The 25,512-nt window shown below is 50.6% G+C and overlaps 1 long non-coding RNA gene across 1 annotated transcript; it reads left to right on the plus strand.

Moving 5' to 3' along the window:
• The first annotated feature begins 218 nt into the window (after positions 1 to 218).
• On the plus strand, positions 219 to 24,609 carry LOC110255912 (uncharacterized). The gene is made up of 2 exons (XR_014821233.1): positions 219 to 354; positions 24,007 to 24,609. It is a non-coding gene; the product is annotated as an uncharacterized LOC110255912 (long non-coding RNA).
• Positions 24,610 to 25,512: the final 903 nt, after the last annotated feature.

A 25,512-nucleotide genomic window follows, 5' to 3' on the forward strand; every position in this document is an offset into this window, starting at 1 on the left:
AAGTACAGGCCAAGCAAATGCAGTACGAAAACAGGCATCAATAAATCAATGAAAATGACACACAAAGGGCACCCTTATCTTGCAATGGGAGGAGGAGATAATTGGCTTTTAAGAGAAGGTCTTGTCTTGTTTGGGGTGAGTGTAGGAGGAGGGGCAGGGAGGAGTGTTAGCTGACCGAGGCAAATGGGAAACTGAAGGGAAAAAAAATTCTGGAAACAAAACAAACCACACGATGCAGGCTCTCAGCTCAGAACTGTGTTCAGGGCCGACTGGGTTGTGCTTGGAGCCCCAGGAGAGGGATCTTTTCCCAGGCTGGGCTGACGAAAGAGGGGCCAACCACCTGAGCACTCGGAGGTAAAAACAATTCATCTCAGCCTTCATGCTTTTCTGGAAACAGTCTATATTTCCTACTTCATTTTTAGTTCCGTGGGTGTGCACGCTGTCCTCCTTGCTAGGCTGAAGGTTCCTTGAGGGTGGAACCCCATCTTGTTCGTCTTATCCTAGTGGCTCATTCTTGGCAAGTAATCAGTAAACATGTGTCAAAGGAATCAAATTCGAGGCAACAAATATATTGTGGATGGACTCGGCTAGTTGGTCTTAGAGGGAGCAGTGGGCAGGGAGGGTTGGAGTGGGTAGAAAATAAAAGATTAAATAAAAGATGATCAGGCCATGCCCCCTGCCTCAAAGAGCTTACAGATAAATCCAAGAGCCAGACTTTGACTCGGATATGGATTAATTACCCAGTTAGCTCCTGGCCCTGGGGCCTATTAATTGCCACAGATTATGACCAGAAGTCTTTTTTTTTTTTTTTTTTTTTTTTTTTTTTGTCTTTTTGCCATTTCTTGGGCCGCTCCCTCTGCATATGGAGGTTCCCAGGCTAGGGGTCTAATCGGAGCTGTGGCCACTGGCCTACACCAGGGCTACAGCAACACAGGATCCGAGCCGTGTCTGTGACCTACACCAGAGCTCACGGCAACGCCAGATCCTTAACCCACTGAGCAAGGCCAGGGATCGAACCCACAACCTCATGGTTCCTAGTTGGATTCGTTAACCACTGCGCCACGACGGGAACTCCAAGTCTTCTTCTGTTCCTCACCCTCATGGGGCCATTCCAGCCCAAACACAGGCGAACAGGAGAATGTGGGGGGAAGAAGTGTAGGATCCACATAGCAGTGGCCATGAAGGCTGAACATTCCATGCAGGTCCCCAGCAATCAAGGCCAGGGGCCAAGGCTGAGGTCCGGGGGTAGGGATGCGGCAGGGTATCTATTCAAGGGCAGGTAGGAACAGGAGGCACCAGAAGGTAGATTCCAGCCAAGGTCCATAAAGAATGCCAATGGTCCGGCTGAAGAAAGCAAGTTCAGGTTCAGGTCCAAAGGGCAAGAGGAGGGCTAGAAGTGGGAGAGGACCCAGGTGGCCCTGGGATGGAGTAGGAGCAGGCTGGGGAGGAAGCGAGTGTCCACCCAGGACTTGAGAGGCGCCAGCTGTGAAGATGTGATGGCCTAGGTTGGCATGAAGGCTCAGGGCCAGGACAGACACCTTGCAGCCAAGCCCCCAAGGTAGTCCAGGCCCCAGGGAGGGGAGCCCTGCACACAAATGCAATTCTAAACTCTGCCCTGCCTTCCGATCCTGCTCTGTGCTCCACCAGCGGCACGGTGTAAGCGAGCGTGTTGTCTGGGAAGTCAATTTTCACTTCCTGTTTAAATGCTGTCTCTTCTGAAATCATGCCTGTCTTACTTTTGGTAATAAGGTAGCTTTTATGAGATCATGGTGATGATGGGTAATGAGTTTTTTGGTTGTTTGAACGGCCTCACTTGGCTAAATTAAAAAGTTGGCAATGTTGGGAGTTCCCGTCGTGGCTCAGTGGCTAACGAATCCGGCTAGGAACCATGAAGTTGCAGATTCGATCCCTGGCCTTGCTCAATGGGTTAAGGATCCGGCGTTGCCGTGAGCTGTGGTGTGGATTGCAGACGCAGCTCAGATCTCACGTTGCTGTGGCTGTGGGCAGCCTGGTGGCTACAGCTCCGAGTTGACCCCTAGCCTGGGAACCTCCATATGCCGCAGGAGTGACCCTAGAAATGGCAAAAAGAGAGGAAAAAAAAAAAAAAAGTTGGCAACGTCAGTCCTAGATTTGTGGAGGAAAATCATACATCGTCACATCCCAGTCTGGTTACTTCTGTTCTAAGGAGCTGAAATCCTGACCTTGAAGCCCAGATCCTGGCTGCCAACCATCATCATCATCAACACTGGGATAAAGCGCTATCCTGAACCTTTGCTCATTAACTCCTCTGGTTTTAACATCTGCCCATCTCCATCTGCCTGATGTCTGGATTTGCCCACCCTACCCTCTCTAGTCCTTAGCCCACTGTTAACTGAACCCCAGTTTTTTGTTCGTTGCTTGTTTGTTTGTTTTTGTCTTTTTGTCTTTTTTTAGGGATGCACCCACGGCATATGGAGGTTCCCAGGCTAGGGGTCAAATCGGAGCTGTAGCCACCGGCCTACACCAGAGCCACAGCAACACGGGATCCGAGCCGTGTCTGCAACCTACACCACAGCTCACAGCAACGCTGGATCCTTAACCCACCGAGCGAGGCCAGGGATCGAACCCGCAACTTCATGGTTCCTAGTTGGATTCGTTTACCACTGAGCCATGATGGGAACTCCAGAACCCCAGTTTTTTTTTTTTTTTTTTTTCCTTGGCCTCATTAGTGGCATGCAGAATTTCCTCAGGCCAGGGATCAAACCTGTGCCACACCACTGACAGCACTGGATCCTTAACCACTAGGCCACCAGGGAACTCCTCTGCACCCCAGTTCTGATGGCTCTCCTACTACACGCTTCATAATCTCTTCCCTGATTCCCAGCCACCTAGAAAATAAATTTTGACCTTGAAACTCCTAGTCAGTGGCTGTGTCCCTGCTGCCAAATCCTCGCCAGACCTTTATATGGACTATGTGGATGGGCTCCTACAGACACTGTCAGACCCTTTGAACACTGGGCACCAAGCCTGGAAGGAGAGCCACCTGCTGCCCAACTCTGGACCCCCTAAACGAACCCCCTATCCAAATGGACCTTTCCCCACTTACATGAGGCTGACACTCCTGGGCCCTCATCTCATCCTCCCACAGCCTGTCCTCCCTGCTTCTTTCCTGCTAGAATCTTCCCTGAACAAACATCCCACCACTGGTAAATCTCCTGGTTTCTGGATATAGCCCTTCTTATGCCCCCTCCAAGGAAAGCAACCTTGAGTCAAATACTATACTTTTGTTGCTTTCATAGCCATTGAGAGAGGGCTATGTGTCACTATTACAAGCTTTACTTGTATTAATCCGTGTTCACCTCCCCAGAACCTTAAGAGGTAGATGCCGTCTCCATTTTACAGATGAGCAAACCAAGGCTCAGAGAGGTAAGATAACTTGCCCAAGGTCCCTCGGCCAGGAAGTGGCAGGAATTGGCTTTGAATGCAGGTTCTAGAGACCCAAGCTTTCAACTACCACATTGCCTGGCTTTCTTTAAAGCCTAACAAGCCCTGGGAGTTCCCATTGTGGTGCAGTGGTTAGCGAATCGGACTAAGAACCATGAGGTTGCGGGTTCGATCCCTGGCCTCGCTCAGTGGGTTAAGGATCCAGCGTTGCTGTGAGCTGTGGTGTAGGTCGCAGACACAGCTCGGATCCCGCGTTGCTGTGGCTCTGGTGTATGCTGGTGGCTACAGCTCCGATTCGACCCCTAGCCTGGGAACCTCCATATGCCGTGGGTGTGGCCCTGAAAAGACAAAAAAAAAAAAAAAAAAAAAAAGGCCCAACAAGACCTGTGCTGGAATGTTTGGGATCAAATAAGGATCTTTGGCTTATAAGCTCCAAAACCGTGGGAAGTCACTAGTTCTCTCCATTTTTGCTCCTGCATCTTCTTCCATGGTTTCGTAAGAATTGACACTAAGTGGCTCAGTGGTCAACGAACGCTACTAGTATCCATGAGGATGTAGGTTCAATCCCTGGCCTTGCTCAGTGGATTATGGATCCGGCATTGCCCTGAGCTGTGGTGTAGGTCGCAGATGCAGCTTGGATCTGACGTTCCTATGGCTGTGGTGTAGGCCTGCAGCTACAGCTCTGACTTGACCCCTAGCCTGGGAACCTCCATATGCTGCAGGTGCGGCCCTAAAAAGACAAAAAACAAAACAAAAAAAAAGAATTGACACTAAGCACTTAGCCTCCACTGGACACAGTGATCAGACCCCTCCTTTCCTGAATTAATGCCGTGGCAACCACAAACACATAGTGAGTGAGGCCTAAGGCATTTAATTCAGCACTCTGGAAATGGCAGTCTCAACGAAGAAGAATAAACCTGCATCTACTTGTAAAGCATTTTGCAGCCAATGGAGAAGGTGAATGCAGCGGTTTGAAGCGTGAACTCCAAAATCTAACTGCCTGGGTTTAAGTCCAGATCTCACAGTAGCATCTGCCTTTGGGCACCTCCCTTAACTTCCCCGTGCCTGAGTTTTTCTCCTCTTTAGGGGAACAACAATCATAATAATACCCACCTCATGTAAGTTTGTTTATAATTATAGAGTTAACCTATCGATCTGTGTGTAAAGCCCTTAGAACAGTGCTGGACACACGCAAGGCGGCAGGAGGGTGCACTGCTACTAGCCTCTGGGCTAAGAGAAACGGGTCGTTACTGTCATTTATAGGCAAAGAAACTGAGACTCCATAGGGTTGAATGGAATCCTCAATACCACACAGCTTCTGTGAGGTGGACCCAGAGTTGAAGTTCAGAGCCTCTGGTGAAAGACTTGCATGCTCCTTTATTTCTTCCGGTAGTTTCTTTCTTTCTTTCTTCCTTCCTTCCTTCCTTCCTTCCTTCCTTCCTTCCTTCCTTCCTTCCTTCCTTTCTTTCTTTCTTTCTTTCTTTCTTTCTTTCTTTCTTTCTTTCTTTCTTTCTTTCTTTCTTTCCTTCTTTCTTCCCTTCCTTCCTTCCTTCCTTCCCTTCTTCCTTTTTTGCTTTTTAGGGCTGCACTCTGGCATATGGAGGTTCCCAGACTAGGGGTCAAATTGGAGCTGTAGCCACTGGCCTACACCACAGCCAGAGCAACACAGGATCCGAGTCGAATTTGCCACCTCACCACAGTTCATGGCAACGCTCATTAACCCACCGAGAAAGCTCAGGGATCGAACCTGCGCTCTCATGGATACTAGTTGGGTTCGTTAACCACCAAGCCACGATGGGAACTCCCCTTATTTCTCTTTCGGAGGCGACTGCAGTTGGCCCTGATTCCCAAGCCACCAGTTTCCAACCTCATTAAGTAGCTCCTACAAAAGTCAGGCTCCCCCTAAAATGGGCATTGCCGCATTTCGGAGCAGACCCGGGCCATTCAGCAGCGGTCTGCCCACGCCACCGTTGTCAGTGGGGAGGGTATTTACTTCCATCGGGGGCCTGATTATGTAAGTCCTGATCATGCGCAATGAAGGGGAGATGGTGGGCTGCCCAGGGCTGAGGGGTAAGCTGGCTGGTGTCACCGCCCCTGCTGAACCGTCTGGAGAGGGCACGATCCTGAGAACAGCTCGGCCACCGGCCACCGTATCTCAGCGGCTTTGCGGCGGGTGCGGGGCAATGACGACTGAACTGGGTTGGTATCATTCTCCAGTGACTCATCCCAGGAGAGGACCTGTGCTGGGTCATTAAGCTGTCTTGGAACTTATTCCAGGCCCACGCCCCCAGGATGAACGCTCTCAATTTGTTGATCAGGTCTCCAACAATAAGCCAGTCTTGTTCTTCCCCACGACTGGGTTACACAATCTTTCCTCTTGTGTCTTCCAGACACCTACTGAAACTCTGTCTGTATTGAGGGCTCGCTCACCGTCCCTCTAGCAGATGCCTGCCTGGCGCCCCATCCCCGGTCTTTGATCCCCTTCCTACTGAGCTTGACTCTCGCCACGACCCCCACAAATGGAGGTGCTCGTGCTCCTGCCCGAGCAGACTTTGCTCTTCTGCTTCTAAATCTCTCCCTCACTGACTCCAGACTGGACCTAGATCGCCGAAGAGCCCAGCTTCTGTGCCTAATGAATGTCCTTCCAATTCCTCTTTGATCCAAGGTTCTTGGGTTGATTTTTTAAATGATTTACTTCTTTTAAAAAATATGTAGGAGTTCCCGTCGTGGTGCAGTGGTTAACAAATCCGACTAGGAACCATGATGTTGTGGGTTCAATCCCTGGCCTTGCTCAGTGAGTTAAGGATCCGGCATTGCCGTGAGCTGTGGTGTAGGTTGCAGACATGGCTCGGATCTGGTGTTACTGTGGCTCTGGCGTAGGCCGGCAGCTCTGATTCGACCCCTAGCCTGGGAACTTCCATATGCCACGGGAAGCGGCCCTAGAAAAAGCAAAAAGACAAAAAAAAAAAAAAAAAAAAAAAGTAAATAACTCCTGTTTATTGTGGAAAAAAAGGATACACATCTTTCATAATCCTGCCACCCAGTAATAATCACTATAAATATTTTGGGGGTGCATCCTTTTAGGCTTGCCTCCCCACATTTCAAAGTTTCTCTTCCTTGCCTGGGACACTGGAAAGTTCCCCCCAGCCTGGAAGCACACAGATGCCATTTCTTTTTTCCCACCCCCCCACCCACCCCCACCCCCGCCCCCCACCACCCCGTCCACCGGCTGCAGTGTGCAGTGGCTTGATGCGGGATCTCAGTTCCCAGATCCAGGATTAAACCTGGTGGCAGCAGTGAAAGCGCCAAGTCCTAACCACTAGACCATCAGGGAACCCCCCAGGGGCCATTTCTTTTGTTGTTTTTGTTTTGTTTTTTTTTGGCCTCACCTACAGCACATGGAAGTTCCTGGCCAGGAATCCAATCCAAGATGCGGCTTCGACCTATATCGCAGCTGCAGCAATGCCAGATCTTTAACTTACTGCACCACAGAGGGAACTCCCAGGTGCCTTTTCTTTTTTCTTTTTTTCTTTTTTTTTGTCTTTTTAGGGCCGCTCCCGCAGCATATAGAGGTTCCCAGGCTAGGGGTCTAATCGGAGCTACAGCTGCTGGCCTACAGCACAGCCACAGCAATGCAGGATCCAACCTACACCACAGCTCATGGCAATGCCAGATCCTTAACCCACTGAGCAAGGCCAGGGATCCAACCCAAAACCTCATGGTTCCTAGTCGGATTCGTTTCCACGGTGCCATAGCGGGAACTCCATCCAGGTGCCTTTTCTTAATGAGCATCTACTACAAGCTAGTATATTTGTCACCTTGTATGTGGATTTAGATTGTGGAGTCACCTTCCTTGTGGCCTGGGCGCAGCTCCAGGTGGGAATAGCTTGCCTGTCTTTCTTCAGTAGCTACCTCCTGGTCTCCTCTCCTCAGGCCTGTCCTTCACAGAGCCTGTAGACTGGGCAGACCAGACATTAATGGCAACAGGTCATTCTTCTGCTTGCAGCCTTCAGTGGCTTTCCACCGCCTTCGGGATGGAATCAGGACTCCTTAGCTTGGAACCTGTGGCTTCCCATGACCTAAGTCTGGCTTGCTTTTCCTGTCTCCTCACTTGCTTCCTCCCATCTGCTCTTTACCTTATCAGGCAGTTTGCTCTCCCTAGAGTAGGGATGGCTCTTTGTGCCCCAAGATCTTTGGTTTTATTTTTTTTCCTAAATTAACTAATTAATTAATTAATCTTTTTTAGAGCCAGAACCACAGCATATGGAGGTTCCCAGGCTAGGGGTCAAACTGAAGCTACAGCTGCCGGCCACAGCCACCGCAACACAGGATCTGAGCCACGTCTGCGACCTACACACAGCTCAGAGCAACGCCAGATCCTTAACCCACTGAGTGAGGCCGGGAATCGAACCCGAGCCCTTGTGGATACTAGTCGGTGTCATCACCGCTGAACCACGATGGGAACTCTTCCCCTGCATCATCTTTGTTTCCGCCACTCATTGCCTGGAAGAAGCTTCCCATCCCCCTCCCCTGGATGATTTTTGCTCTTCCTCTAAGGCTTAGTTCAAGCATCACCTCCTCCAGAAGCCCTCTTTAACCACCATCCCCCCCCAATCTTTCCCATCTCAGTTCAGTGCTTCCTCTCTGGGAGGACACATCACGTCACCTATGGAACTTGACTCATGACTGACAATCTGCTGTCTTGTCTGCCACCCACACTAGACCATGAGTTCCACGGGGGCAGGACTGTGGTTTTTAACTCTGTTTTCCACCAACAAAATGTCTAGCCCACCTTATATATTCAGCTTTTGTTTTTTTTCTTTCTGATTAGAATGTAAGAATGAGGGGTTCCCGTCATGGCTCAGTGGTAACGAACCCAACAGTATCCATGAGGATGCAGGTTCGATCCCTGGCCTCGCTCAGTGGGTTAAGGATCTTGCATTGCCTTGAGCTATGGTGTAGGTCACAGACGCGGCTTAGGTCCAGCATTCCTTTGGCTGTGGTGTAGGCTGGCAGCTATAGTTCTGATTCAACCCCTGGTCTGGGAATTTCCATGCACCTCGGGTATGGTCCTAAAAAGACCAAAAAAAGAAAGGAAAAAAAGAAAATAAAGAACGTAAGACTGAGAAATACACCTGTAGCTGCCCAATGTCATTTGTACTTAGGAGGTGAACGTTTTTATTAGATCCAGGTACAGCACGCTGTTTCAAAATTGATTCAGACACTAAGTCTGCACAGACCTATGATCCCACTGCTTTACCTTATATGTAAATAATCTCATTTAATGTCATTTCAACCTCACAACAACCACATGAGATAAGAATTATTTCCATGTAATAGATCAGCAAGATTAAGAGATGGCAGCGTCTTACAAAGACGTAAATAGCAGAAGCAGAATTTGAACCAACATCAAAATAATCATTCTCTGAAGAACTGATTGAGATGCAATTGTCTTTTAAGGTTTTTTAGATATGGAAATTTGTTTCCCCCTCTGGTTCCTTGTAATTTAGCAGCCCAAATAGTCATGATTCCACATCCTTCTCAAAGGTAATGAGGGAATTTGGGGCTAGATCATGGATTATTGGGTGACTCTGGCACTGCCTTTCAGTATCACCGCTGTCATCAAGTTGGTCAGGCCCTGTCCCTTGCTGTCCTTCTCACAAGTATGATAAAACTTTCTCCAGCCATCTTTCTTTAACCAAATGTTTTTGGCTCCACTGAAAGAACTGGCAAATGGTTATCCACCCATGAGCTACCACTGATCCAAGTGACATAGCTGGCACTTTGACCTGTCTTTCTTTCTTTTTTCTTTCTTTCTTTCTTTCTTTCTTTCTTTCTTTCTTTCTTTCTTTCTTTCTTTCTTTCTTTCTTTCCTTCCTTCCTTCCTTCCTTCCTTCCTTCCTTCCTTCCTTCCTTCCTTCCTTCCTTCCTTCCTTCCTTCTTTCTTTCTTTCTTTCTTTCTTTCTTTCTTTCTTTCTTTCTTTCTTTCTTTCTTTCTTTCTTTCTTTCTTTCCTTCCTCCTGCCTTTTAGGGCCACACCCATGACCTATGGACATTCCCAGGCTAGGGATCGAATCAGAACTCCAGCCTACACCATAGCCACAGCAACATGGGATCCAAGCCACATCTTCGACGTACACCACAGCTCACAGCAACGCCTGATTCTTAACCCACTGAGCAGCGAGGCCAGGGATCAAACCTGTGTCCTCAGGTTTGTTAGCACTAAACCATGAAGGGAACTCCTTGACCTGCCTTTAAGATCTGAGCAGAAGGACTCTAATACTCAATGTTCTTTATGGGTGGAAAAGTACCTTGTTAGACTCTGCGGGCTCTTATTCACTCATTCATTCAAAGAAACACTTATAGAGGACCTAATAATTACAGTTGATAACAGGATCTAACATTTATTGAGGGCTTAACGCGAGAGGTGCTGCTGTATGCCCTTCATATGTAGCAACTTATTTAATCCTCATTGTGGAAGAGTCCCTCGAGGTCGGAGCTATGATATTGACAGTTCTGTAAATGAACACACTGAGAAACAGAGAGGCTAAGTGAGTTGCCCAAGGTCACACAGCCTCTCCTACCACCCACAAGGCTCTCTGCAGGCTTTGGGTACATGGAGGTGAGACTGAGGTCCTGCCCTCAAGAAACGTATGTGCTCATGCAAAAAAGGTATGGAGCATATAGAACTGCAATACTCTGTGATCTCCCACGTGTGAGCTGAAAAGAAGCATAAGAAGGGATGTTTGGGGGCTAGCTGATGGCCTCAGAGGAGCCATAGAGGTGGTGACATTTCAGCCAAGTCCTTTAAGGGCTGCTGCGAGTTAAGGAGATCAGAAAGGGTGCGGCTTGTTGCAGAGAGTTAACCTTTGGAGCAGGGCTAGAAGAAGCAAAGGGAGATGTGTTAGAATAACCTGCTTGAAGACAGTAAGATGTTCTGGGGGGTTGGCTCACAGGATCCACAGGGAAATGTGGCAAGAAATGGGCTAGAATGTAAGTGGAGCCAAATCACGGTGGGTCTAAAGGAAGTGTACTTTATTTTGTGAGAAATGGAGAGTTATGGAAGGCATTTAAACAAAGGTATGGCATGATCAGATCTGTGTTATACCTTTCAGCAATAGGGAAGATGGATACATGGAAGAGTCAAAAAAGGGAGCCAGGAGGAGTTCCCGTCGTGGCATGGCAGAAATGAATCCGACTAGGAACCATGAGGTTGCAGGGTCGATCCCTGGCCTCGCTCAGTGGGTTAAGGATCCAGCATTGCCGCGAGCTATGGTGTAGGTTGCAGACACGGCCTGGATCTGGCATTGCTGTGGCTGTGGCCTAGGCTGATAGCTATAGCTCTGATTCGACCCCTAGCCTGGGAACTTCCACCAGTTCCTGGCTGGAATTACCCAGGCAAGAAACACTTGGTCCCCCAAAGAAGGCAGTGACTGGAGAAGTATTTTAAGCAGTAGAATCAGGAGTTCCCATTGTGGCTCAGTGGTTAACGAATCCGACTAGGAACCATGAGGTTGCGGGGTCGATCCCTGGCCTTGCTCAGTGGGTTGGGGGGCATTTCCGTGAGCTGTGGTGTAGGTCGTAGATGTGGCTCAGATCCCATGTGGCTGTGGCTGTGGCTTAGGCTGGCGGCTACAGTTCCGATTGGATCCCTAGCCGGGGAACCTCCATATGCCATGGGTGCGGCCCTAGAAAAGGCAAAAAGACAAAAAAAAAAAAAAAAAAAAGAAGAAGTAGAATCAATAGGACTTGACGACCTTCTGCTTGCCGCCCGCTGTGTGGCCTTAATGTGAATAGGCTGACATTAACCATGGCAGGAATAAAGAAGAAAGAGCTCATTCGTCTGCTTTTTCGTTCAACATTTAGTCAGAGAGCCAGGACCTACACCATGTAGTGGAGATCCAGCAGTCAGTCAGACCTAAACCCACCCTCGCCGAGCTCACAGGCTAGTGGGGGAGGCAGACAAGTGAACAGACTGGGGACAGTCCAAAGGGGTGAGTGGGCCACCCACAGAGCTGAGTCCTTGAAGTCTGAGGGGGAAGACTTGACCTCCACCTCCACCGGCATGACCCACCCTGGAGGCGGCACTAGTGTCTTCTCTGCTCCTTTGCTGGTCACTCTACCCCCCCCTCACTCGAGTTGCCCAGCCTGGCTTCCCCGGGGCAAAGGCCAAGAGTCTGGTGTAGATATTTGGGGTTGGCAGGGCTGGAGCCAAGGCCCAGCTCCTATTAAGGCAATGCAGAAACTGGGCATCCCCAGCGTGAGCCATGTCAGTGCCCATCTGGGAAATCTAAGAGCCAAATGCCAGTAGGACGAGATAGAAACCCCTCGTCCAAAGGGCCAGGAATGGGGAGGCAGAGCCAAGACTTTGGAGTTGGACAGACATGAGGCCAGAACAAGCCAGAACTCCCAGAATGAGTGCCACAAAGCCTGGGGAGATTGGTTGTTCTCCCTCGTGGGCTGGTGAGCACATGGTCCATGGGTTTTGGGGCTGGCAAAAGGCTCAGAGATAGGACACCCACCAGTGTGTCCCTCCTGCGTGCTGCAAAGAAGTGGCCCAGACGCTACGTGCTGCCCCGACCTCCCGGGTAACCCACAGGGCCCGTTGTGAGTTGCAGAGCAGGAATCAAGGGACATAGAGACAGGAGACGCCCGCACAGACCGCAGGGCCTGTGAGCAGGCTCAACCCCGCTCCCCCTCTCCAGCTTCCTCTTCACAAAGAAAAAGGAATGAACGGGATCAGCAAAAGCCAGAGGCTGTGTTTCAGCTGCCGTGTGCTGAGCAAAGCCCACAGTGCCTGCTCGCCTATTCGGGACATCCCCAGAATCCAGGTCCTGCTCAGAACATTCTGGGTGGATGGAGGCTGGTCGAGATGATGGGAAATGTGAGATGCTGGGAACAGGAGAGGGAGCAGCAAGGGAGAACCAAAGAGATTGGGGAAGAGGGATAGATGTCTAGGTCCTGTTTCCCTTCTCTGCTTACCGCGTGGCCCCATCCACACATCGTGGCCCCTTGGCAAGGCAGGGTGGATCGGAGGGGTGGAGGGTGGAGGGTGGAGGGAGACCCACCTGGGGCACTTGAAACCTGACATCCCCTTATGGGAGATGACAGTAGGTCGACTGAGCCCCCTGGGGAAGGAAGAAATCACGGGAGGGGAAGAGTGGGCACGATGAGATCAGGCAGCTGGGCCACGATCGCTGCAGGCTCCGCTGCCATTGATCACAGCTTTTGGCAGCCCTTCCTTTGATATTTGTTGTTGTCTCCTCATTTTATTAACTTTCATTTGTAACTGGGTTGATCAGCAATTGTTCTTCCTGGAGGGTGTAATTAGGATTATAAATAAAGCCGAGAGTGGAGCGTTTGGACAACCAACAGCTGTGTATTTGGGGCTGTAATGAGCCCAGGCTCCCCCCCTCCAACCTGGGCCCAGCCCCCTCCCTGGAGAACCCATTTGCCAACATGGACTCAGATGGAAAGCTGAGGTTTCAGAATCCTCACACGGCACTGTTTGGAAGGAAGTGAGGCTGACGGTCTAGGGACTAATTAGCTCCGGTATTTATTGTAGGAGACTTTTGAGGTTAGAGCCCAGAGCAATAAATCTATTCCAGAAGTCCCATCTCCTACATGAAACCTCCCCGGGGGCATGGGGTGTGTTCCTTCCCCCCCTGCCTCGCCCAGGCTGGGCCAGACATCCTCAGATCCAGCTCCTTCTCTCCATGCCCTTGTTCAGGAAAACTCAGTTTGGACCCAGACGGTTCCATCATCCTCCTGGGTGCTCTCTCCCTGTTATGCTTCTTCCCTTCTCTGAGGTGACGTTCCTCGAATGCAAATCTCTCCATGTCTTGCCTCTCCTCAGAAGCCTTCCAGGATTAAACCCAGGTCTCCTTAGGGTTTATAGAGTTTACAGAGTTTATAGAGTTTACAGAGTCTTATAATTGGGCCCGTTTGACCCCACGCTTTTCCGTTTTGCTCCAAGACAATCCCAGACATGCCAGCCCCTCACACCCCTGGATCTGTGCACATGCAATGCCCTTCTCTTTGAATAGCCTTCTGCCTCCTTCACATGGAAAACTTCTATCCACTCTTCAAGGGCCAATCCAGACATCGCCTCAAATGACCTCAATGCCCTCCTTCTGACAGACACCCCTCCTTGGAGCTCCCGTTGGACATAACACTCAATTCTCTAACTGCACTGCTCTCTTGCCCTTCTTATATGTCTATCATCGCTTGTCCTCTATTGTCTTAAATCCCACGTGTCAATGTGTCCTTCTGGAATTGCGATGTGGCCTGGGGAGGGACGGTGTCTCTGAGATGTTTTTTTCTTTAAGGCCCAGCCTAGGTGTAGATAGTGCAGAAATGTTCTTTGTGATAAAGTCACCACTGCATACACGGCTAAGGGTTTTGTTTTGTTTTCTTCTTTTTCGGCCATGCCCGAGGCAGGTGGACATTCCCAAGATCAAACGTGCATCCCAGCAGTGACAGATGCCGCATCTTTCACCTGCTGAGCTGCCATGGAGCTCCATAGCTAAATGTTTGAACAGGGCTGTCTACTAGAATGTTCTGTGATGTTGGAAACGTCCTACATCTACATTGTCCAACACGGTAGCCACTAGACCACCTGTGTGCATTGAGCACTCGAAGGGTGACTGGTACAATCGAGGAACTAAAATTTTAATTCCTTTTTTTTTGGTCTTTTTGCATTTTCGAGGGCCGCTCCCGTGGCATATGGAGGTTCCCAGGCTAGGGGTCGAATCAGAGCTGTAGCCACCGGCCTACGCCAGAGCCACAGCAACGCAGGATCCAAGCCACGTCTGCAACCTACACCACAGCTCACGGCAACGCTGGATCCTTAACCCACTGAGCAAGGCCAGGGATTGAACCCGCAACTTCATGGTTCCTAGTCGGATTTGTTAACCACTACACCACGACAGGAACTCTTAAAATTTTGATTTCATTTAAGCTAATTAATTTTAATTTAAATAGCCACATGGCTACCATGGTAGGTAGACAGCACAAGTTTGGAGAAGCCAATTTGGAATAAAAATTAGCCTAAAGGGGCAGCCTATCTATATTAGATTCAGCACCTCCCAGCCTTATTGCAATCTTTGAATAAAATAAATGCTAACAGTAATAATAATAAGGGGCTGAGTGGTATTTCGATAGCTCAACCTGGGGTGATATCCCAGGGTCATCCTCCCAGCCAAACTTCTGACAGTCTGGGGCATATCATCCGTGGACTTGATTAAAATATCCTGGGATTGGGGGGAATCTTGCTAGAAAAGGCCTTCTAAAGAGCCAGAGCTTGGAGTTCCTGCCATGTCTGAGCGGATCTGAATCTGACTAGCATCCATGAGGATGCAGGTTCAATCCCTGGCCTCGCTCAGTGGGTTAAGGATCTGGCGTTGCCGTGAGCTGTGGTGTAGGTCACAGACGAGGCTCAGATCCCGTGTTTCTGTGGCTGTGGTGCAGGCCAGCAGCTGTAGTTCTGATTTGACCCCTAGCCTGGGAACCTCCGTATGCTACAGGTGCGGCCCTAAAAAAAAAAAGGAGTCAGAGCTTGGAAGCAGCTGAGTGAGTGACTACTGAAATGGGTAGTGGTATTTTCCCATTTTCTCACCAAGCAGGGATAAAGTTTTCTTAAGTATCCTGAGGTCTGAAAGACATTCCAGCTCTAGAGTCTTATGATGAAGATCTTTTTTTTTTTTGCTTTTTCAGGCTACACCCACAGCATATGGAGGTTCCCAGGCTAGGGGTCCAATCGGAGGTCCAGCTGCCAGCCTACACCATAGCCACAGCAAAGCAGGATCCGAGCCGAGTCTGTGACCTACACCACAGCTCACGGCAACACCAGATCCTTAACTCACTGAGCGAGGCCAGGGATCGAACCCACAACCTCAGTGGTTCCTGGTCGGATTCATTTCCACTGCACCACAACGGGAACTCCAAGAAGATCTTAATTTATCCTAAGGGAGTCATTTATTGGCTTGGGCCTAAAAATGTCAGAACAGGGGTAGGAACAGGGCCAGCATGGCCGTGCCAGGCTCATCGTTTTCCTTAAACTTTGCTCCAGGGGAAGATCTTCCTTTGCCTGTCCTTCCCACCTCTTGGCAATTAGTGAAATGTCTGAACACAAAAAGAAAGCCTCATCCTCTCTCCTGGAGCAGCTGCATCATTTGGAGTTCGGGGTGTCCAAGGCTCCCCAGTGATTGACGGCAAGGAGGAACAATGTGACGGGCTGGGGGTGGGGGTGAGAGCTGGGGCGGGACACTGGGAACAAAACAGCCAAGTTCTCCAGCTACAGGCTGCCTACTCCAGCTACCAGCCCACGCTGGTGAAAAGCGGGGCTCGGGAACAGAAGCAGCCACCCGCCCCCAGCCTTGGGAAGAAATGGTTTTACCTTGGGGGGTGGGGGGCAGGGCAGGCCAGGAAACAAGGGTGAGGCTGCCAGGGTGGCAGGAGCTCTGTTTAAAAACACTCGCACAGGATGGGAAGAACTCGCAAAAGGAAAATAATTACAGCGTTTTAGCCAACAATGCATCTGCTTAAACTCAGGTATAAATAGATCCTTAATCCCTCCTCTAACTCAGCACAGCTCATTAATCTCAACCTCGAGCAGCCGCTCTGAGGGAGCAGGGGAATGTTTTCTGGTGGGGCCAAGGGGCTCCCTTCCCCTCCCCGAAGCACCAAACCATCTCACCAAGGCTGCTCCGTCCCTGGAGAGGAGACAAGGCCAAGAGGTAGAATAGCAAAGGGGCAGCATTCAAAATCCCTCACACTCACACATACACTGTGAAAGGGCACAACCACTTTGGAAAACCGTTTGGCGGTTTCTTTTTTCTTTTTTGCATTTTTAGGGCTGCTTCCTTGGCATATGGAGGTTCCCAGGCTAGGAGTCCAATTGGAGCTACAGCTGCCGGCCTGCACCACAGCTACAGCAATGCAGTGAGATCCAAGCCCCGTCTTCAACCTATACCACAGCTCACAGCAATGCCGGATCCTTAACCCACTGGGCGAGGCCAGGGATCGAACCCACAACCTCACGGTTCCTAGTGGATTCTTTTCCGATGTGCCACAGTGAGAACTCCTGGTGGTTTCTTTTCTTTTCTTTTTTTTTTTTTTTTTTTTGTCTTTTTGTCTTTTGTTGTTGTTGTTGCTATTTCTTGGGCCGCTCCCGCAGCATATGGAGGTTCCCAGGCCAGGGGTTGAATCGGAGCTGTAGCCACCGGCCTATGCCAGAGCCACAGCAACGCGGGATCCGAGCCACGTCTGCAACCTACACCACAGCTCACGGCAACGCCGGATCCTTAACCCACTGAGCAAGGGCAGGGACCGAACCCGCAACCTCATGGTTCCTAGTCGGATTCGTTAACCACTGTGCCATGACGGGAACTCCCCTGGTGGTTTCTTAAAGAGTTAAACATACGCTTATCCTACGACCCAGCAGTCCTACTTCTAGGTACTAATGGAAGATAAACGGAAACGTACATCCACATAAAGACTGAAAAATTTTTTTTCTTTTTTGGCCACACCCTCGACATGTGGGAAGTTCCCAGATCAATGGTCAAACTCACACCACAGTAGCAGTGGTTGCACAGCAGTGACAATGCCAGATCCTTAACCCACTGAGCCACCAGGGAACTCCCACATCAAGACTTATACACCTGTGTTTATAGCCACTCTATTCATTATGGTGGCAACCTGGAAACAACCCAACTGTCCAAAAACCAGGGAATAGATAAATAATCTATGATATAGATCCATATAATGAAATATTTAATCAGCAAAATAAAGGAGAGAACTACCAATAGATACGATGAGGTGAATGAATCGAAAAGTTATTACGCTGAAAAAAAGAGTCAGACACAGAATACAAGGAGGGAGCTCCTGTCGTGGCTCAGTTGTAACGAACCCGACTAGTATCCATGAGGACTCGGGTTTGAGCCCTGGCCTTGTTCAGTGGATTAAAGGATCCAGCATTGCCACAAGCTGTGGTGTAGGTTGCAGACAAGGCTCAGATCCCACGTTGCTATGGCTGTGGCGTAGGACGGCAGCTGCAGCTCTAATTCGACCCCTAGCCTGGAACTTCCATATGCTGTAGGTGTGGCCCTAAATAGACAAAAAAAAAAAAAAAAAAAAAAAAAAAAAAAAAAAAGGAGTGAGAGAGAGAGAGAACATTAATATGTATGAAACAGGCAACTCTAATCTGTAGGAACAGAAAGTGGATCAGTCAGTGCCTAGGGCCACTGTAGGGGGTGGAGATTGACTGAGGAAGGGGCTGGAAGGAATCTTTGAGGGGATGGAGATTATTTTGGTAGGTACACAAACATATGCTTTTATCAACTCATTGACCAGTACATCTAAAATGGGTACATGTTATTGTCTGTAAATTAATCTCAAAGAATTGATTAGAAAAATCCTTCCTTCCTGAGAGCCTGGATGAAGGGCCGGAGCCTCCGTCTTGTCAGAAGGGACCACAACCCGGCCAGCTTGTCCAATGACAATCTCACCACGAGCAAGCCAAGTGTCTTTCCAGAAAACCCAATCGAAGAGCAGGGAAGTCTCCCTCAAGGCCTGGTGATACCGCCGAGCTGGAAAAACAGCTCCCTGGTGCCCTGGAAAAGGCTCCTCTCTGGCCCTGGATCCTTAAAAGGCTGGAATTTCTGGCTGAACAAGAAGGCCTGGGCTCAATTCCTGGGTAGCTTCTCCTCAGCTCCGGGCAGGACGCCTGGCCACTCCTCACACAGGTGCCGGCCTGCTGCTCAAGCACAGGGTCCCCCAGGGAGCAGAGGAGGGAGGCTGCCCAGTGCCCAGCCCATCGTCTGCCTCCAGAGCAAGCGCACAGGGGAGGGAAGCCACCCACCCACCCGGCTCCTGCAACCAAGCTCTGGGCCACGAAGCCCAGAGAGGCCCTCAGACCTTTACTCTGAGTGGAGATGGTTTAACTGCCCCCAGAGAAAGGCGGGGAGTCAGTGACAGGACAGGGCCTGGAGCCGTGGACTTGGAATCCTTAGCCTGGTGCCCTTTCACCCACCTCAGACTGGGCTCCCCACTTACTTGCTGGGGGCGGGTTTTAAATGGGGCTGGCTCCGAATAAGAGTGCTTGTTCCAGGCAAGGCCAGCGAGACAAAGGGATTGTATGCGGCAGTAGCTGGCAGCCCTCTGGGAGTGGGGGGCCGGGGCGGGGGTGGGGGCCGCTGCTGCTGCTGCTGCTGCTGCTGCTGGCTTGTCAAAGGGCTGCTGGCCCCCCAGGTGCACCTGTCACTCTCGCCCCACGGCTTAGGCCAAGGTGCTCCCTTTAGACCCTGCTGATTCTGCAGTTCGGGGCCCTTGGGGGGCCCAGTTCATCCTCCATGGGATCATAGAGAGTGTGGGCCTGGGACCAGGTTCTGCTCCCCGTGGGATCCAGCCTTCCACACCACATGGGTCGTCAAGGGTCCCAGGAGCCCCACCTCCTCGGCTCTGTCTGGTTCCATCTATCTCTCCTTGTCCCTGTCTCTCTGTCTCTCTGTCTTCCCCTCCCCTCCCCCCTTCGCTGTTGTCACCTGCACCTGTTCTTTCTGCCTTGCTCAATCTCTCCAATCCACAGGCGGTTTATTCCCAGGGGTCCCCTCCCCTTATCTTCCTGGCAGCTGTCGGCCTTGGCCTGGAGGTACAGAATTAGTTAACGCTTCCTCTCCCCCCACCCACAGTACTTTCAGTAAACGTCAGCAGCCGGAGCCCGAAGGACAGCCCAGGGTTAGAGTTTAGGATATTTGGGGTCTGGTCCTCCCTGCTGTGTGATCCCTGCCTCATCATGTGACCATGAGATGGGTCCTTGCCCCGTGCACCTCAGTGGGTTTTTTTTTTTTTTTTTTTTTTGTCTTTTTGCCATTTCTTGAACTGCTCCCACAGCATATGGAGGTTCCCAGGCTAGGGGTCGAATCGGAGCTGTAGCCACTGGCCTACGCCAGAGCCACAGCAACACAGGATGCGAGCTGCGTCTGCAACCCACATCACAGCTCATGGCAACGCCGGATCCTTAACCCACTGAGCAAGGCCAGGGATCGAACCCACAACCTCATGGTTCCTAGTCGGATTCGTTAACCACTGAGCCACAAGGGTAACTCTAGCACCTCAGTTTTATCATCTGTAAAATGAGAGCATATTACCTTTTTGCTATGCCACCTCTACACACACACACACACACACTCTGTTTTTAAAAGTTTAGGGCTATCAAATTACATGTTTCAGTAATTGTTAATTCAGGAGCCAATTTTGTATGAAACAAAACCAACCAAGGCTTCTGAGCATGTCATGGTTTTGCTTCATAGAAAACAGACGACTGAATTAGTAATCATGGAATAAATGTATATTTATCATGTTCTCCATTATAATTCCAATAAAGAAACTTGACATTTTAGGTAAGGCTGTATAGCCCTCGCACAAATAAATGTTCTGATTCTGCTAGGCTTTTGGAACGATTAAAAATCAGTTCCAGGGTCTCTTTCTGCCCACTGTTTTCTGATCTGGGGTGCGGGGCGGGAGCAAAGGATAAGACACTTTGTACTGCTGAAGTAGAAGCCCCACCCTGAGCCTGTCTCATTGGCTGGCACACCAGTCACTCATTAGGCACCAGCACCACTGGTCCCGCCTACCAACCTCCCATCAGATAACAAAGACAATGGCCAGCAAGACAGGGCCTGGCTGCCTCCAGCACAAACCCCACGGCTCCTCACCTGCCAGCCCAAGCCAGGAACTCCAAATTGAGAACTAGCAACAGAGGAAACAGGAAGAAGCCCTGGTAGCCAAGAGAGCCTCAGGATTTTCCCAAGGGAAAGAGGCCAGGTGCCTTGGCAGAGAGACCACACCTGGGAACAGAGGCTGTTCCTGGACCATCTCAAGAGTTTTAAAGCAAAGGTGCAAGAAGAGCTAGTCTTTTCCCTCCCCATCAACACCTCCTCTCATTCCACAAATGGGGAAACTGAGGCCCGGGAGCATCACTTCCTTGCCATTCTCTTTTTTTCCTCTGTTCCTCACTTATTTCAGCATCCCTGGTTCCCATGGAATAGGTCAAAGGCACTGAGCGGGTTAGGATAACCTGGGTATCTTGTCTGGGCCCCATCTAGTGATTTCCAGGTCTGTAGCCCCTACTACTAACTGCGTTTCCTACTGGACTCACCACCTGATATCTTAGAGGCACCTCAAATTCAGCTTGCTCGCACCAATTCACTAGTCCCCCCTGATACCAGAAAGATGATCCTGGAATCCCAGTTCTTGTTCACAGCAGTCGAAGAATGAACGCCGCGAACACACAGGCAGCAAGCAAGCTAAGTCTTTATTAGAGAAAAGCAAATAGCACCCAGGATAGCTGGGAGCGGGGAGAAGAGCCCCCTTCTCTATTGTCCTTTAGGGGTTTTTAGCCCTTAAAGATTCGGGGGGCGGGGGTACTAACATGGGCTCCGGAAAGATATGGTTTTCTCCCACTGGCCTGGCCCAATTACCTGGTCAGTCCTCATTCAATAAGGCTTTTAGGGTTGGAAGTGTCCTGAAAGTTTTATGGGATTTTTTGTCCTTTTCTTTCCTTAGCTTAAGTCACCATTCCTCTCATTCCTTTTTTATCAGATGAGGAGTGGGCTAGAGATTCGCATTTCCTATAGTAAACAACGTCTGTGGGGAATGTACCTTTCCTATAATAAAACGAGTGGATGTGTTACTCCCTGGAGCCCTTAAGCCACAAATGTTAATCAATATCCATATCGAAAGAAGGTATCAGAGGGAGTTCCTGTCGTGGCGCAGTGGTTAACGAATCCGACTAGGAACCATGAGGTTGCGGGTTCGATCCCTGGCCTTGCTCAGTGGGTTAAGGATCTGGCATTGCCGTGAGCTGTGGGTCGCAGACGAGGCTCGGATCCTGCGTTGCTGTGGCTGTGGTGTAGGCCGGTGGCTACAGCTCCCATTGGACTCCTAGCCTGGGAACCTCCATATGCTGTGGGAGCAGTCCAAGAAATGGCAAAAAGACAAAAAAAAAAAAAAAAAAAAAAAAAGAAGGTATCAGAGCCCATGCTCCTACACTAACCACCTGAGTTAGTATTCTGTCTCACCCCTTAGGTGGGGGAATTGTCCCCCCACCCCCACTCCCACCTCTGCTGGGTTCTGTGGCTTTGCACCCAGCCATCAATCACCCAGGCTCTGCCTTCTGACCCAGGGAACCCATCTCCAGCTGCCCTTCACTCTCCTCAGCCCAGGCCTCATCATAGCCTTTCTAGACGGCAGTAGTGTCCGCTTGGCGTCCCAGCCACCTACACTGGAGTCAGGGGGGACTCTTTCCCTTTGCCTATGACTGATCACTCACAACCTTTGTCAAAACCTTGAGTGACTTCATCATTCCAAGACTCGGCATATGTGCGGAAGGCAGAATGGAGAGAAATGAAAGGAGGAACTGGAGTTTTTGGAGGAAAAGATGGGGAACCATTCATCAGACTCAGAGACAGGGGGTGCCTGGCTCAAGGTCACCCAGTGAGGCAGAGGCAGAGGGGCAGGGTTGGGGGGGAAGCAATGCTTTCTCTCATCAGGGAAACTGACCACCACTCCCCACCGGCCCCCACTGGATACTGGAGCTTCTGTGTGCCCAAATCTTGCATGTTCTTTTACACCTCTGCTTCTTTCTTCATGCACCAAGTCCTCTCTCTCTTCCCCCACCACCAGTTGACCAGCTGCCCAAACGCAGCTGAAATGCTTCCTCCTCCAGGAGGCCGTCCCTGAATGCCTGTTTTGGAACACCTCTCTCCACGTCACTCAATACTCCTAGACTTAGGTTAGAATTATTTCGGTGTGTGCCCCCTAGGAGGGGTGGGACTCTCCTTACCTTTCTATCTTCAGGAGCACCCTGCACAGTACCTGGCCTGTCACAGGTGCTCAACAGGTATTTCTGGAATGAATTATCATCATATGTATATTGTCGTTATAAATGGCTGGCGTTGACAGAGCCCTCATTTGAACAAGCCGCTGGGCTCCACACATGCGTCAGAGCGCATGTGTCCTCCTGATTAGCCCCATTTCATAGGTGGGGAGACTAAGACTCAGAGGAAGGAAATTGTCCTGGGTCTGGACACCAAGTAGAGCTGATTCTAGAGCCTAGATGCCACTCTGTGACTCTTTTTTTTTTTTTTTTCTTTTGTCTTTTTTAGGACCACACCTGCAACATATGGAGGTTCCTAGGCTAGGGGTCAAATCAGAGCTGCAACCACTGGCCTACACCACAGCGCAAGGCAACGCTGGATCCTGAACCCATTAAGCAAGGCCAGGGATCAAACCCACGTCCTCATGGATCTCAGACGTGTTCATTAACCACTGAGCCGCGATGAGAACTCCTAGCCCTGTGACTCTTGCTCTCTGTGTTCTGTCGGTGGCTCAGAGGACAGAGTGCACCTGGGCCAGCTGAGACACTGGTGAGGCCCTAGGACACTACTGGCCCCAGATGGCCTTTCTAGCTTCAGTGGCACCTGGTCCAGGGCCTCGGGGCAAAGGCCCCTCTAGGGTCACAACAGTGTCCACTCAGTCCTGTTTTGTTGATGACCCTGGTGGTGTCATTCCTGCCCTGGAATCCTCAGCCAGGCCAGGTGACAAGAGTTCCCCTGCTGGCCCCCTGCCACAGGAACACAAAGTACCTTTGCACACAACCTCTCTTTGTCCCCCACTGGTGACAGCAAATAGGGCAGGCCCAGGGCAAATGGTGAGTTGGCAGAAGTTTGTCTTGGACGGTGTTGGCAGCCTTGCTGTTGAGTTCTCTTCCCACTTGGGCTTTCCTGCTGGCTGACTCCCTCCCCTTGCTGCGGACTGGATGCTGGGATTTAACCCTTTTATAACCCAGACGGGCATGAAAGGACTGCTTGGGGAGCTTGCGGCTTTTTAGGAGATGTGCTTGGAGGTGGGTTTTGGCCTTGTTCATGGAGTCTGGGCTGACCTACAGCTGGTCCCAAAGAGACTCTGGGACGGTTTTGCCCCTTGAGGTGTCCCCCGCGGCGCCCCCCGCCCCGCCCCGGTCACAAATCTCAGTGGGAAAGGATGCTCTCTCCCTCGTTGCATCGGAGCCCCTGTGCCCAGGCTCCCAGACACGGGGCTGCGCTACCTCCCGTTTCTGCCTCCACCTCTGTTTTCTTCAGGTGCCAGGGCTGCTCCTGCTCCCCCGCTCCTGTGAGCCAGGCCTGAGCTCGGCCTTCACTGACATCAGCTGGAGCCCTGAACTTTCCCCTCGCTGTGCGATGGATCAAGTCTCCAGGGCTCCGAGGGGTTCAGTGAGCTGCTGGGATGTGAACTTTGGCCCGGGCGGCTACAAAGCCCATGCTGCCCTGACCCCTTTCCACGCGCTGCAGGCTGGAGCTCAGGCAGCATCCTCCTGGGCAGTCACAGAGCCTGACGCTTCTGCTGCCCAGCACGAGATGTCCCCGGGGAGCAGTGGCCAGCCAGGGACCATGAGGGAGAGGGGCTGGCCAGCACTTCGGGGTCAGGGCCGTCCGCCTGGGTTGGCTCATTCCTGCTTCCACGACCAACCTGAATCTCAGTTTCTTTCTCTCTCTCTCTCTTTTTTTTTTTTTTCCTTTTTAGGGCAGCATATAGAACTTCCCAGGCTAGGGGTCAGTCTATACCACAGCCACAGCAACATGGGATCCAAGCCGCATCTGTGACCTACACCTCAGCTCTCGGGAACACTGGATCCTTAACCCACTGAGTGAGACCAGGGATCGAACCTGCATCCTCATGGAGACTAGTTTGTATTCTTAACCTGCGGAGCCACAAAAGGACACCTCAGTTTTCTGTTTTGTCAAGCTATTTCTGGGGATTCTTCTGAAGATTCAACAAGATGATCCAAGCTGAATGCTTTGCGTCGTGGCCCATGGTAGGTGCTCAAAAAAACTTTGCTGTCTGCCCATGACCTGGGTTGGGGCAAGGGGACAAAACGACACAGAAATGCCCAGGAAACTTCATCATGTAGACTGACAGCATTTGCAAGGGAGGTAACAAAACAAGCAGAAAAATCTTTTAAAAATTTTGGCTGAGTAAAGGCAACAGTATAATTACTATCATTTATAAAAACTTCTTTCCCATTAATGCCTAATTCCCACGAAGCGCAACAATGATTATCTCATTAACTGTGTGTCAGATTAACTTTGTTGTAGGTTTTATTTGATTAAAACAGTGAACTCTCAACATGTCAGCTCATTCTTCATAGCCTGTGGTTTCTGGAGCATGGTCCTCTGCTGACAACTTTCTCTAAATTAGAAGGCATATTTCCAGGGAAATGTCTTGTAAAATTCGGTTGTGTTGACTTCCCAAAGCGAAGTGGAGCAGGGTGGAGGGGGAGTTGGAGGGCACCCACCTTGGGAGGCGCAAGGCCCATGATGAAAGGTGAATGATGCGTCAGCGTTTTAAAAAACTTTGAGGGCTTTTGTATTATTTGGATATTTTATTGTGTGCATTTGTATTATTTGGTAGCCGTGCAGAGTACTGCCTATCCCCCCCACCCACTACAATGAAAACTCCAAAGTTGTTACACCCCGGATTCTATTCCTCCCCCACCCAGGGGGGGAAAGGTTGCTCTCTCTCAGATGGACTTAAGCACCTGACATTTCCCTCGTTTTCTGCTCAGCAGGGCAGCCCCCTCCCCTGACTCCTCACTGCTACCTTGACAGAGAAAAGCTGCTGGCTGACAGCTCCCAGCTACACAGGGTGAAAGCTGAGAATTTCCAACAGGGAAGTGTCAACTTTGCCAACTCTGGGGAAGACAGAGCAATTGGCAGGACTCACAGACCTGGGCGATGGTGCATGAGAAGACAAGGCTGGTTGGGGGAGGGTCCCCGAGGTGGGCTGGGCATCCTCCACCATGGTCTGGTCCTCTAGACCAGAGGCATTGTGTCTGGAGCCTCCAGCCCTTCAGCGGCCCCTCTTACCTCCTGCAGCCCTAGTGTGTGCTGAGGCTGCATGGGAGAGTCTCCTGCAACTCACGCCAGACCCCAAGAACCTTCTTCCCATGGGCCATGTGTATGTCTCTGGGGGGCGTGTGGACCTCAGGATGAAGAGCCCAGCCCCAGGGCTCAGCAGAGGGAAAGATGG

This window comes from Sus scrofa, chromosome 12 (genome assembly GCF_054392235.1).
Source record: "Sus scrofa isolate SSC_HxYL_T2T_F1_AM1 chromosome 12, Sscrofa_HxYL_maternal_Yorkshire_Landrace_v2.0, whole genome shotgun sequence".
Classification (NCBI taxonomy): domain Eukaryota; kingdom Metazoa; phylum Chordata; class Mammalia; order Artiodactyla; family Suidae; genus Sus; species Sus scrofa.